Here is a 12658-nt window from a genome sequence, read left to right on the forward strand (position 1 = left end):
TAATTGTATATTTTTGTGTTTTAACGTGTCAAGACACAAAGCCAAGGCTATAGCATAACATTATATGAAGTCAATACTCTAAACGTCGAGACTACCATGGACGCTCAGAGGCGATAAAATGACAACTAAAAAGTTCGCTTTGTTCAATCAGTGAGTTGTTATGGAACAACTCCCTGGTTCAATCAGTGAGTTCGTTGCCATATTATGCATAGGTTGTTAGATTACGGAGCGACTCCCTGCTGTGCAATGCAAGCACCAACCTTGTTTGACTGTATAGTTATGGTTTAGGGTTATCATGCCGACTTATACCGATGAGTAAGCCAGTGAGATACTCCATGACTTAGCTATGGTTTGTGCATGTAATGGTCTTGTCAACAAACCTTCATAAATCAACATTTCTGGTTTTGGGACAAAGGAAAGAGAAGGACCACAACAGGACGCAGTCGCGGCTAACATCCGGGATCATCCGGAGGAATTGAGTCACCGTGCCTCGTCGTCATGTTGACGTTGGGTGGCTAACGATCAAAGACAAACGCAAAGACCAGGGACATTTGTCTGATTATTCTTCCTGTTCTGAAAGACTGTAAACAAACTTTAAATACTATTTAATATCGACAGACATAATTCTGATTTCATGTACAAGGCGTGCGTGAAGGTATTAGGAAGCTCCCGGCCTGTTTGTATGAATTCCAGCACACTTGGCATTGCCTTCTCCATGTTATTACGACACGTACAAACTGCATGTCACATCCGTGAATGACAAACCTAGTTTTGTGTAAGAGGCTGAGGGTTCGCCTTATCGTAGGATAACGACGAACAGATTCTGTCGCCCATGTTAAACTGCTCTTTTGTGTAAGTCAATGTTGATACAAGTTGTGTGCAACTTTGTAAAGAGTCATGACTCCCAGCTATATACAATTTGCAATGTCGTTTAAAAGGCCAGGGCTCGAATCACCCTACTATATGCAGTGTTGTAACGGACCAAGACTACAGTCACATACTAGTGCAGTATTGTAAATTGTCAGGGCTCGAATCACCATACTATATGCAGTGTTATAAGGGACCAAGACTACAGTCACATACTAGTGCAGTATTTTAAAGGTCCAGGGCTCGAATCACCCTACTATATGCAGTGTTGTAACGGACCAAGACTACAGTCACATACTAGTGCAGTATTGTAAAGGTCCAGGGCTCGAATCACCATACTATATGCAGCGTTGTGAGGGACAAAGACTACAGTCACATACTAGTGCAGTATTGTAAAGGTCCAGGGCTCGAATCACCCTACTATATGCAGTGTTGTAACGGACCAAGACTACAGTCACATACTAGTGCAGTATTGTAAATTGTCAGGGCTCGAATCACCATACTATATGCAGTGTTATAAGGGACCAAGACTACAGTCACATACTAGTGCAGTATTGTAAAGGTCCAGGGCTCGAATCACCATACTATATGCAGCGTTGTGAGGGACAAAGACTACAGTCACATACCAGTGCAGTATTGTAAGGGACAGGGCTCGAATCACCATACTATATGCAGTGTTGTAAGGGACCAAGACTACAGTCCCATACCAGTGCAGTATTGTAAAGGACAGGGCTCGAATCACCCTACTATATGCAGTGTTATAAGGGACCAAGACTAGAGTCACATGCTAGTGCAGTATTGTAAAGGAACAGGGCTCGAATCACCCTACTACATGCAGTGTTGTAAGGGACCAAGACTAGAGTCCCATACCAGTGCAGTATTGTAAAGGGACAGGGCTCGAATCTCCCTGGTGTTGGGTAGGGTCGTGACTGGAGCTACTTGCTTCAATGTGTAATGTTGACTCTTGCTGTATTCTAAAGAGTAATGGATGACTATGTTACAGTAGGATTAGTAGCAGTGCCTAATCAGATTGATGATATTACCAAACTTGCTTAAAATTCCCTGCTTATTGCAAGCAGCAGACTATTTCGCTTTAAAGCTTGTATAGTAGATCAAAACGTCTTCTATCAGAGGTTTTGGCTGAAGGGAATGGTTTTCCTGAGTCGGTTGTGATATAGGGTTAAGAATGTTTTAGAAATTATATTAAGAATTGCAAGAAGATTTGGCATAGTGTTATGAAATAGTGATACCATCTCTTTGATGTTACCGAAAAACTCCATCGAGACACCTTACGGGCCTCTTATGTATTTATCTAGGTCATGGATTCAGTTTTCCCACGAGAAGTTTTTAACTATCTTATTGAATCTTGGTACAGGGCCTTTTCCCAAAATAGATACCATTATGTCTGTGGAACATTCGAGAAGGTTCTCTCACGTGGTATGGAAGTTTCCATAGAAAGGGGATGGACTTCCAAACTCCCAACCAATCAGGGCAGATCAGTGCCAGCGCACTTATTTTTATATCATTAAGCTAATACAGGATGGTCAGTTTATTGGCTGCCTACTGATTATGCGCAGTGAGATTTTATGGAAGTAAGGTTTAAAAGTAAAAGGAGGCCGAAAATTTGAGCACTCCGTCAGCAAAGTTTATCACTTGATCAGCAAATTTATCACTCCGCTGAAAGTTCATCACTCCTAATTTTTTAATTGACGGAGTCAAGTCAAGTCAAATCATTGTAATTTAGTTTTATTTGTAAAGAGAATCGACAGAGAAGAAATTATACCGAATCAATAATCAAATCCTATCTCGTCAAATTGTTTTTCTGTGAACTCATTGTTTTCTTCCGTTCGAGACATCTCCTGAAGAAGCATAAATACGGCATCAAGATATCCCAGTACCTTTCTATCGCGAGTCCCGATATAGTTTTACTATCGGAGGAGCGGGCTCGACACAATATTACATGGTGGAGGAGCGGTTGCTTTCTTCAGGAACAAAACGGTAACGGAACTTTCACAACTTCGTTCGTTACGATCAATAACGAACAGAAGGATTTTTTTTTTGGCCCGAAGACCTAACGAGGAATGCAACGCATGTTCACGACCTACCCTAACGGAAACACTCTACGAGGGAAGTCAGCCTTTACTAGCCTAAGCCTGTACAACGGACGCTGGAACCACTGAATCTGTACACTAACGTTATTCAACCCAGCATGCAGTTCGCGTTTGAACATTCGCGCAACTAGTACGTAGTTAGTCATACTACAGCTCTAAACATCAGAACTGAACATTTTCGCGATCTAAGCCTCTACCCGATGTTAACGGCGAACGAATCTGCAGCATACGAGATGTAGGCTCACCTGCTACTACCTACCTGCTACTACCTACCTACTACTACTACTACTAACCGAGGGACTTCAGTCATCGTTTGCAGTTCCACTACCAGTTCTTAGTTAAACTTAAGGGTGAGTGAAATCATGCCAATTTGTATCCCAACCCCTATTTGAGATCAGAGTGTAACGATAAGTTATTTTAATCGTGTCCATGTATTGCATATTTGTTATTTGTATTTAATTGCGGTCGATAGTGTGTTCAATTGAGTAGAGGCACATGTTGTATACTCGTAACTAGCCTAATTGTATGCGGCATAATGTCCGTCAGTGAACAGGAAACTTCGACCTCTGTTAATGTTATGCAGAAACATAGGCCCACTGATTTTTTGCCATCACGATTTCAGGGCGATGTAATTGATGCAGATTTAGCCGAAGCTCATTATTTGGGATTTGAAGATTATTTAGAGTTGCATAAATTGCCGTCCCAAACCACCCCTGAGCCTGTAGCGGCAGAATTTAATGAAATATGTCGCATATTTAAGCGAACACTTAAAGGCCAAGCCAGACTCTGGATTGAAAACAAAAGTTTTTCAACTATTGCTGATCTGCGCAAGCAATTCCTTGCTCGTTTCAGTCCAGGCACTTCTTCCTACGCTAAATCACAGGCATTTCACGCATTAAGCTACACGCCAGGTGATACAGCTCAAGCTCATTTGGCCAAAATTTCCAAAGCTGCAGCACAATTAAGTTATGGCGAGGACCAAATTAGAGATAAATTCATCTCGACCCTGCCTTTGCAATGCCGCTCAGCAGTGTTAATGTCTGCATCACCAGAAGCAACAATTGCAGATTTGGTCATGAAAGTACAGTGCTATTTTGACTTACAAATCCAAAGTCAACCCACAGCTTCTTCCGAACTATTTATGGCAATGCACGACAAAGCGTCTTCTGTTCAGACTCCTATTTCTGCATCTTCTGAGATACACGAGTTGTGTACCAAAATTCAGGAATTAGAGACCAAGTTTGATCAGTCACGTAGGTCAGAATCGCAAGACAATCCAAAAGATATGAGGCAAAGATATAGTTCTCGTGATTCTCGTGGTCCTAGGACAGGTCAGAATAATAACAGGAGAAGGTTACCGTATTTTAATCCTTCAGTCACATGTTACTACTGCCAAAATCGAGGTCATTTTGCACAATATTGCCAAATTCGCCTAAGCCATGAAATGGAGGGTAATGTAAAGAAAGTACCAACACAGAATTTTCAGTAGGGAGCACTTATGATTGCACTCATCATACAGTGACTCCAGACAAAGTACCAAGTAAAGGAAGATCGAAACGTAAAGCAAATAATATTTGGAAGAATAGTAATATTCCTAGTTCTAAATATACAGGGAACGACCGTAATGTGGATATTCAACTGGACACACGTAATTTTGTAAGAGGTACTTTACATGATGGTAAAGGAATTTCATTGTTGTTTGATAGTGGAGCGACACGCTCTATCATTTCTTCTTCTACAGTGCAAAATTCAAAGTATTTATCCTCTATACAACCAGTCTCAGTTGATGTAGTAAACCTAAAGTTGGGTAATGGTCAGTTTATTCATGCGTATAGCACGATAACATTTCAGGTCAAAATTCAGGGTCATGAATTTCAGCTTTCTGCTTTAATTGCTGCAAACCTGACAGGTATTGACTTAATATTAGGTAGTCAAACTCTGAAGGAATTGAATGGATCTTTGGACTTTACCACAAATTGTTTTAGAATTAAACGAGCCAAAGTCTTCCTTAGGCCAGTGCAGAGATTTGTTATTTACCCAGGTCAGCAAAGATACATTACTGTACAGGGACGTCTTCCACTATATGCACGAAATGCAGATATGGTTATTAAACCGTTTCCTCTAATATCTCGTATGTGTCCTTCACGAATGTTAGTGAAAATGCATAAAGGTAGAACAAAGATTCTACTAAGGAACATGGGTAACCAGAAAATTTTTCTGCATCCTTCTCGCACAGTGGCTCATTTAGATTTAGCAGATATCATTACGGTCACAGAAGACATACCTACTGAATCTCTAGATTTTCTCAATGTCATGAGAGACATCGAAAAACCGTCTCATTTTCAAACCAATTCTGACTCTAAAGAGAATCGTGATGAAATTACACGATATAATTTACATCGTTATCCACATTTGACAGCCGATGATCCCCTGGTTTCCAAATCGGAACAGGAAATCATGAGAGATAACATTAATTTGGAACAAAGTATTCTGAATGCTTCAGAAACAGAAAGCATTTATGAATTTCTAGACTCACATAGAGATGCATTTTCTCTTTATGGTGAATTATCTCACTGTCCAAATTATGAGGCTGAAATTACTCTTACTAATGATGAGCCGTTTTACATACGTCCCTATAGACTTTCAGATGAGGACAAAGTCATTGTCGCCAGTGAGCTTGACAAATTAGTGCGATTAGGAATCTTAGCAGTAGGACATCAGTCTTATACCTCACCGGTTTTCCTCATTCCAAAGAAGGGAACAAAAGACAAAAGGGTTGTCACAGATTTTCGCTACTTGAACAGTAGGATAAAACGTCTCAATCACCCATTTCCATTACTGAATGAGACTATCCGTACCATAGGGTACTCTGGAGCCAAAATTTTGGGTGTTCTTGATTTAAAGTCTGCATTCTTCTGTCTGCCACTTAGTGTTCATGCACAACAATATACAGGTATTGCTTCATTTCATGGAGGAAAGCATTATTTTTATAAACGCTTACCACAGGGATTGAATTTATCTCCAGCGATCTTTCAGTCGAAAATTAATGATATTTTGGCAACGATCCCAAATTCAAATAAGTTCTGTATTGCTCATCATGACGATATTATTGTGTACAGTGCAGACAAACAATCTCACAAACAACACCTACAGGCAATTTTTAAGGTTTTAATGGACAACGGATTGAAAATCTCTCCGAAAAAGTGTAGCATTTTCCAAAATTCAGTTCGATATATGGGACATTTGCTCTCAATAACTCCAGAAGGTGAGGCTTGTATCCAACCTTTGCATGATAGATGTGCAGCAATCAGGAACACACCGAAACCACACAATGTTAAGTCAGTAAGACGATTTGTAGGTGCAGTTAATTATGTGGCTTCGTTTTTCCCAAATATTCAAGCACTATTGAGACCATTACATCATTTGAGTCGTAAGAGAAAGGTATTTAAATGGACAGAGGAACATCAGTGTGCATTTCAAAGTATTAAAGAGTTGTTGTGTAATCCACCTATATTGCATATGCCACAGAAATATGGTCGTTTTGTATTATATAGTGACACATCACGAGTAGCAACAGGATCATACTTGACACAAAGAGTTAATGGCAAAGAGAATATTATTGCATATTACTCTAAGATATTACCACCAGCATGTCAGAGGTATAGTGTCACTGAATTAGAAATGATGGGTCTATTTATTAATGTGACAGCATTCAAACATTTATTGCAAAATGTAGAATTTGAGGCATATGTTGATCACTCGGCCATTGTTGAGTTGTTTAAATCGAAACAAGAACCAGCAACTTCACGCTTACGTAAACTTCTGTTCAAATTGTCAGAATATACATTTCAGGTTGGTTATAAGAAAGGCTCAGAATTGGTTTTGGCAGATTATTTGTCTAGAGCACCACAGGAATTCCACTCTGAAATAGATCAGGTTGCTCAAGAGGTCAATTCTTGTGAGGATTTTTCAACTACACCTAAGGAGACATTTAATCCAATCATGACAAGGTCAAAGGCAAGGTCAATGGGAGTCAAAGTTCCAGATTTATTTCCGAATAGAGTCACTAAGGAGTCTAAGCAGGATTCCCCGTCCAAAGAATCAACAAATAGAGTTGAAAGGACATCCGTTCCTAAGGCAACACATGATCATGTTACACAGAGACCACAATCTGAGTCACAGAAGAGGACTACACCAGTTATTTCTACTGATAAGAGAGAAATATGTATTCAAAGGCCTACTATTTCTATGCCGAGTGAAAATAGACATACAAATAGTCCTGACATATTAGTTGTGCCAAATTTTACAAGTGTTTCTCAACCTTCAGAGCCAAGATTAGTGGATCAGAATAGACATAGAGTGCAAGAGGTAGTCAGAGAACCACCACCAGAATTGTTTGTTCAGCCAAAGCCAGTCATAACAAACATTGATCATTTGGTTACAGGGCACATTCCAAAACAAAAGGAATTGAATAAAGTCATGAAGGCAATTCAAGGAAAGCTGATCAAAAACTATGATCTGCCATTTGATGTAAAAGAGTTGCAAATTCAACAACAAACTTGTCCTTACTACAAACCAATTTATGATTTTCTTGCACATGATATTATTCCAGGTAATGCTAAGCATGCTAGAACTGTTCGTTCTCAAGCAGAGGATTATTTGTTATGTAATAGTTTGTTATTCAGGATATTTTTGCATGAGACTAATGATGCTAAGATGACTCTTCAGTTAGTCGTACCTGAGACTATGGTAGAACAGATAATATCTCGATATCATGATGACTTGTTAAGTAATCATCAGGGTGTAATGCGTACATATTTGACCATTAGACAGCATTTCTATCTGCGCAATATGTTTCAACGCATCAGTAATTATATTCAGGCATGTCTCCGTTGTCAAGAATTCCGTAAGAAACCGGACAAATTGAGACAATATCATGCTCGCATTCCTGATTCTTATCGTCCTTTTGACAGACTTAGTCTGGATTTCAAGACTATGCCCACAATGGCTACAGGATTTAAACATTTGATGGTTGTTTGTGATGAGATCACTAGATTTGTTGTATGTGTTTCTCTTAAGACTCTTGATGCTGAAACAATATGTGAAGCATTATTGCAGAGGGTAGTCACAACCTTTGGTCCACCGTCTTGTATCATAAGTGATGCGGCAGCTTCTCTTACAGGAAAATTAGTGGAGCTCTTAAGTAAAGCTTTAGGCATTGAACAAAAGTTCATCAGTGTAAACAATCATGGAAGCTTACAGGTTGAAAGACACATTCAGACTCTTTCAAATTTCCTCAAAGTGAACTTAAATCAGTTTGGTACGGATTGGGTACGATTTGTCCCAACATCAGCCTATGCATATAACACATTTTCCTCTCCTCAGTTAGGTAGCTATAGCCCATTTGAACTTGCATTTGGACGTAAGCCGCCAAATCTTACAAATTTATCGTTCAATCCAATGGCAGGATTATCACAATCTCATGGAGAATATGCTGCATTGTTAAAGAAACGATTTGATCATTTGTCAAGGGTAATGTTAGTCTTACAAAAGAAGCAACAAGATGCTCAAAATGTTAAGATAAGTGCAAAACTGGACAAAGGTGCAGTTTATTCAACGGGTCAATTAGTTTATCTATATAAGCCAACGTCTTCCTCCTTGACTGCAAACTCTCGCAAAATTGCTGCAGAATGGTGTGGACCATTAGTGATCCATCAAGTTTTAGATAGGACTCATTATTTGTTGGCCACTCTCAAAGGAGAAATTCTTAGTGATGTATTCAATTATAACAGGCTTAAACCATGTTTTGTAAGAGCATCTTCTGAAACTAAGAATATCACTAACATTCAGAAATTGCGTCAGGTCTTGAAAACAAAGGGTTCATCAAGTGAAAAGGTTGCACGAATGCGAAAGGTTTTGAGTAGTAACACTTTTAATGCAGAAAACGTTAATGTCATGCAAGATGCACATATTGAGTTTCATGATGAGTTTGGTAACATTTTGCCAGGGGTAACTTCAGATCACATCATGTGTCTTGTGACCACTAAGCCAATGAATGTTGCATCCTTTTTAGAGAATAGAGCACATAATGAAGGATTAGCAATTCCATATCCTTCCATGAAAGATAGCATATTAAGGCAAAAGAAAGTTTTTGCAAATGCTCCACAAGGAGACATGAAAGTCCAACGTGCTCGATACAAATTGGGAGAATTACAGGTTCTGGTCACCTATCAGACACCATGTTTTCCATCAGGCTTTAAGAGTCATGATTTTTGGTGGAATGTAGGAAAATATTCCAACACAGGGGAAATAATGAATTTTCTCCATGAAAAGGGATTGAACATAACAGGCAGTCCAGGCAGGATGTTGCAAACATTATATGGTTAATATGTGTAACTGCATATTGCTTTAAGTTCAGATGAACAGGTGTTTTACCCACAATTGTATGAATGGAATGCGTCATGGCATTTACCTGCATACCTATTAAGTGGAGGTCATTGTACTGTATGGTGTAACAATATAAGCTTTATTGTTAAAACCACCACTAAGTGACCTAGTTTCATCTTTTATAACAAATGTGTAATGAGTATACCTTATTTTTTCCTTATGGATTCGTTCAAACGTTTACCCGGCAATTAGAACATATCCGGAATATTAGCAACATGGGTTTTCATATATTGAGAAATATTTTAAGGATATTTACATTGCATCATTTATGTTATATTGAAGGCTATTTAGAGACAGCATTGATGATGTGTAACTTTTGCTTGCAGCAACAGTTATCGAAGCAAATGAAAGTATAGATAATTTGAGGAAGTTATGTATATATTTTCTTTTCCTCAATTATTCATGCAAAAGTAAATTTCATCATGAAGTTGAAAAGACAAGATGTTAAGTATTATGTAAATTTGAAGAAAGATTTGTTGATGTCATAGTCTATGGGGTCTCTTTTATGGTATCGAATATCTAGTACTTTGGTACTTTATTAGACTATCAATTCGGAGTGCATACCTAGGGTCACCATGCTATCGAGTCACATTTTGTTGATTTTCTTGAAGTGAATGTATATGATTCACAGGGTTTCAAAGCAGTTTTGAAACTATGCCTTCATTAAAGACGAGGTTTTGTAAATGAGTTTGTAATATTTTAAGGTTCTTTTGTAATGTACGAATTTTTTATGGAACGCTGAGGTGTTCTGTTCAGTTAAAAGATAACTAAGTCTAGTATTCTCTGATCTCTCCCCAATTCACGGCATGATTTCACTTTTGATATAAATGTATTATTGATGTATGAAATGCATAAATGTATTTTGTAAGAGATACTGCATATTTTGCTGTGTCATGTAACTTTAAGATATCTTAATGATATTTTTTTTTTTTAGATTACATCATATGATGTCATCAATTTTGAAGAGGTACACAATATTTTCATGGAGAATAGTGTCAATGTATATAACATATGATCATTTTTAATAATTCGTAACCAAGATGTTAACCTTTGAGATACATGAAGACCATTTATTGAAGTCAATGAATATTAGTGAATGTGCTGACAGTACACTACCTTCTTGAGATAATGATAAGTTAAAGCAGTATGATGTTAAAATTTTGGAGTATCCAAAAATTTTAAAAGATTGAGGGGGATGTTATGAAATAGTGATACCATCTCTTTGATGTTACCGAAAAACTCCATCGAGACACCTTACGGGCCTCTTATGTATTTATCTAGGTCATGGATTCAGTTTTCCCACGAGAAGTTTTTAACTATCTTATTGAATCTTGGTACAGGGCCTTTTCCCAAAATAGATACCATTATGTCTGTGGAACATTCGAGAAGGTTCTCTCACGTGGTATGGAAGTTTCCATAGAAAGGGGATGGACTTCCAAACTCCCAACCAATCAGGGCAGATCAGTGCCAGCGCACTTATTTTTATATCATTAAGCTAATACAGGATGGTCAGTTTATTGGCTGCCTACTGATTATGCGCAGTGAGATTTTATGGAAGTAAGGTTTAAAAGTAAAAGGAGGCCGAAAATTTGAGCACTCCGTCAGCAAAGTTTATCACTTGATCAGCAAATTTATCACTCCGCTGAAAGTTCATCACTCCTAATTTTTTAATTGACGGAGTCAAGTCAAGTCAAATCATTGTAATTTAGTTTTATTTGTAAAGAGAATCGACAGAGAAGAAATTATACCGAATCAATAATCAAATCCTATCTCGTCAAATTGTTTTTCTGTGAACTCATTGTTTTCTTCCGTTCGAGACATCTCCTGAAGAAGCATAAATACGGCATCAAGATATCCCAGTACCTTTCTATCGCGAGTCCCGATATAGTTTTACTATCGGAGGAGCGGGCTCGACACAATATTACAATAGGGTCCTTGATAGGGACTGTTTCCCCTCTCCTGGTCCGTTTTCTACTAAACTATATACTAAACTCATGTCACTAGAGAGCAGACGTTCAATCTGCAGATGAATTCAGTTACGAAGTTACACGTGTATATACTACTATAGCTTGAAGAGTGATATAACACGAATAACCGAAACTGCATGCGTGGTAGTAAATGAACGTTCTCTTCAACACTTATAGGACCCGCTTTGTACAAAGACACACAGTACAGAGCGTGTAACATCGAGTTGCTTTTTGATCAATGATTAATTACACTCTATAAAGAGAAGGAAACCTTCCATTCACGCTATCCGCATATCATTCTCTCGCTTTGACAAATCAGCGCGTATTATTTGCTTATACATTACACATGCATATCGTGGCTATTGTAGAATGCAATTGTGATTACATTGGCATATAATGATATCATTAGCTATATTTATATAGCCTATATATATACACCAACAAAAGAATACCGTTTGCGTGCATGGCGAGAAATTTCAAACCCACAGTAAACAAAACAGTACAGGTAGTTAGTAGCACAACTTTGTGTGTAAACCTATAATTATTCATTAATTTATAGCTTATATATGCCTCAGAAGGCACCACTTCCCGTCTAAAATGTTACATGTTCAGGGGGCAGGGTGGGGGAGGTGGGGAATCGGCTTCAACGACAGCAGAACCACATTCCCTCCTTTTTAGAAACCTGTATACGCCACTGTTATATCTCAAAGGTATATAGCGATCAAATACTTTGCCTTTAAATCGGTTATTGAGCCAACTAAAGGGTTTCCTATAATTTCCATGTATGACCGCATCTTGGAGAAGTCCTTCTTACAGTACTACGCTAACAGATTCTGCGTGCCCTTTTAAAGGGTCTTCGTGACCTTGGGCACCGTAAAAAGCATGGTTGCGCTTTGCCCACCATATGTGCTCTATAGGGGTAGCTATTATAACATGAGGTGATATCTACCAAGGGGGAAGAGGTGGCATATTAAATATGGTTAACGAATACCTCGCTCCATGGTTACGTATCAAATTGGGGTACTAGAGGAGGGAAATGGGTGCTCACGACGCCAAGGTCATGAAAAAACCAAACAGTCTTTTTAAGTTATCTTTGTGCTAAGGAACAATGTGATGTTTGTGCTAGTAATACGGAATAGTTAATAGCTGTGTGACGTCACAAACTGACAAGGGGAAGTTTTGTTACTCTAGTGATTGTAGGCATTATAATCATTAACTGTCCCATCTATAGGACATTATTATTTACAAAGATCATTGGCGACTGGC

General features: G+C 38.4%; 2 protein-coding genes and 1 long non-coding RNA gene across 4 annotated transcripts in view; 2 read left to right on the top strand and 1 right to left on the bottom strand.

Moving 5' to 3' along the window:
* LOC139968562 (methylcytosine dioxygenase TET2-like) overlaps positions 1-12658 on the bottom strand; it is a 130792-nt gene that overhangs the window by 76743 nt on the left and 41391 nt on the right. The window lies entirely within an intron of this gene.
* LOC139968572 (small ribosomal subunit protein RACK1-like) overlaps positions 1-12658 on the top strand; it is a 151972-nt gene that overhangs the window by 56214 nt on the left and 83100 nt on the right. The window lies entirely within an intron of this gene.
* LOC139968578 (uncharacterized) overlaps positions 1-12658 on the top strand; it is a 105557-nt gene that overhangs the window by 48607 nt on the left and 44292 nt on the right. The gene's annotated exons all lie outside the window — the stretch shown is intronic.

This window comes from Apostichopus japonicus, chromosome 6 (genome assembly GCF_037975245.1).
Source record: "Apostichopus japonicus isolate 1M-3 chromosome 6, ASM3797524v1, whole genome shotgun sequence".
NCBI classification, from domain to species: domain Eukaryota; kingdom Metazoa; phylum Echinodermata; class Holothuroidea; order Aspidochirotida; family Stichopodidae; genus Apostichopus; species Apostichopus japonicus.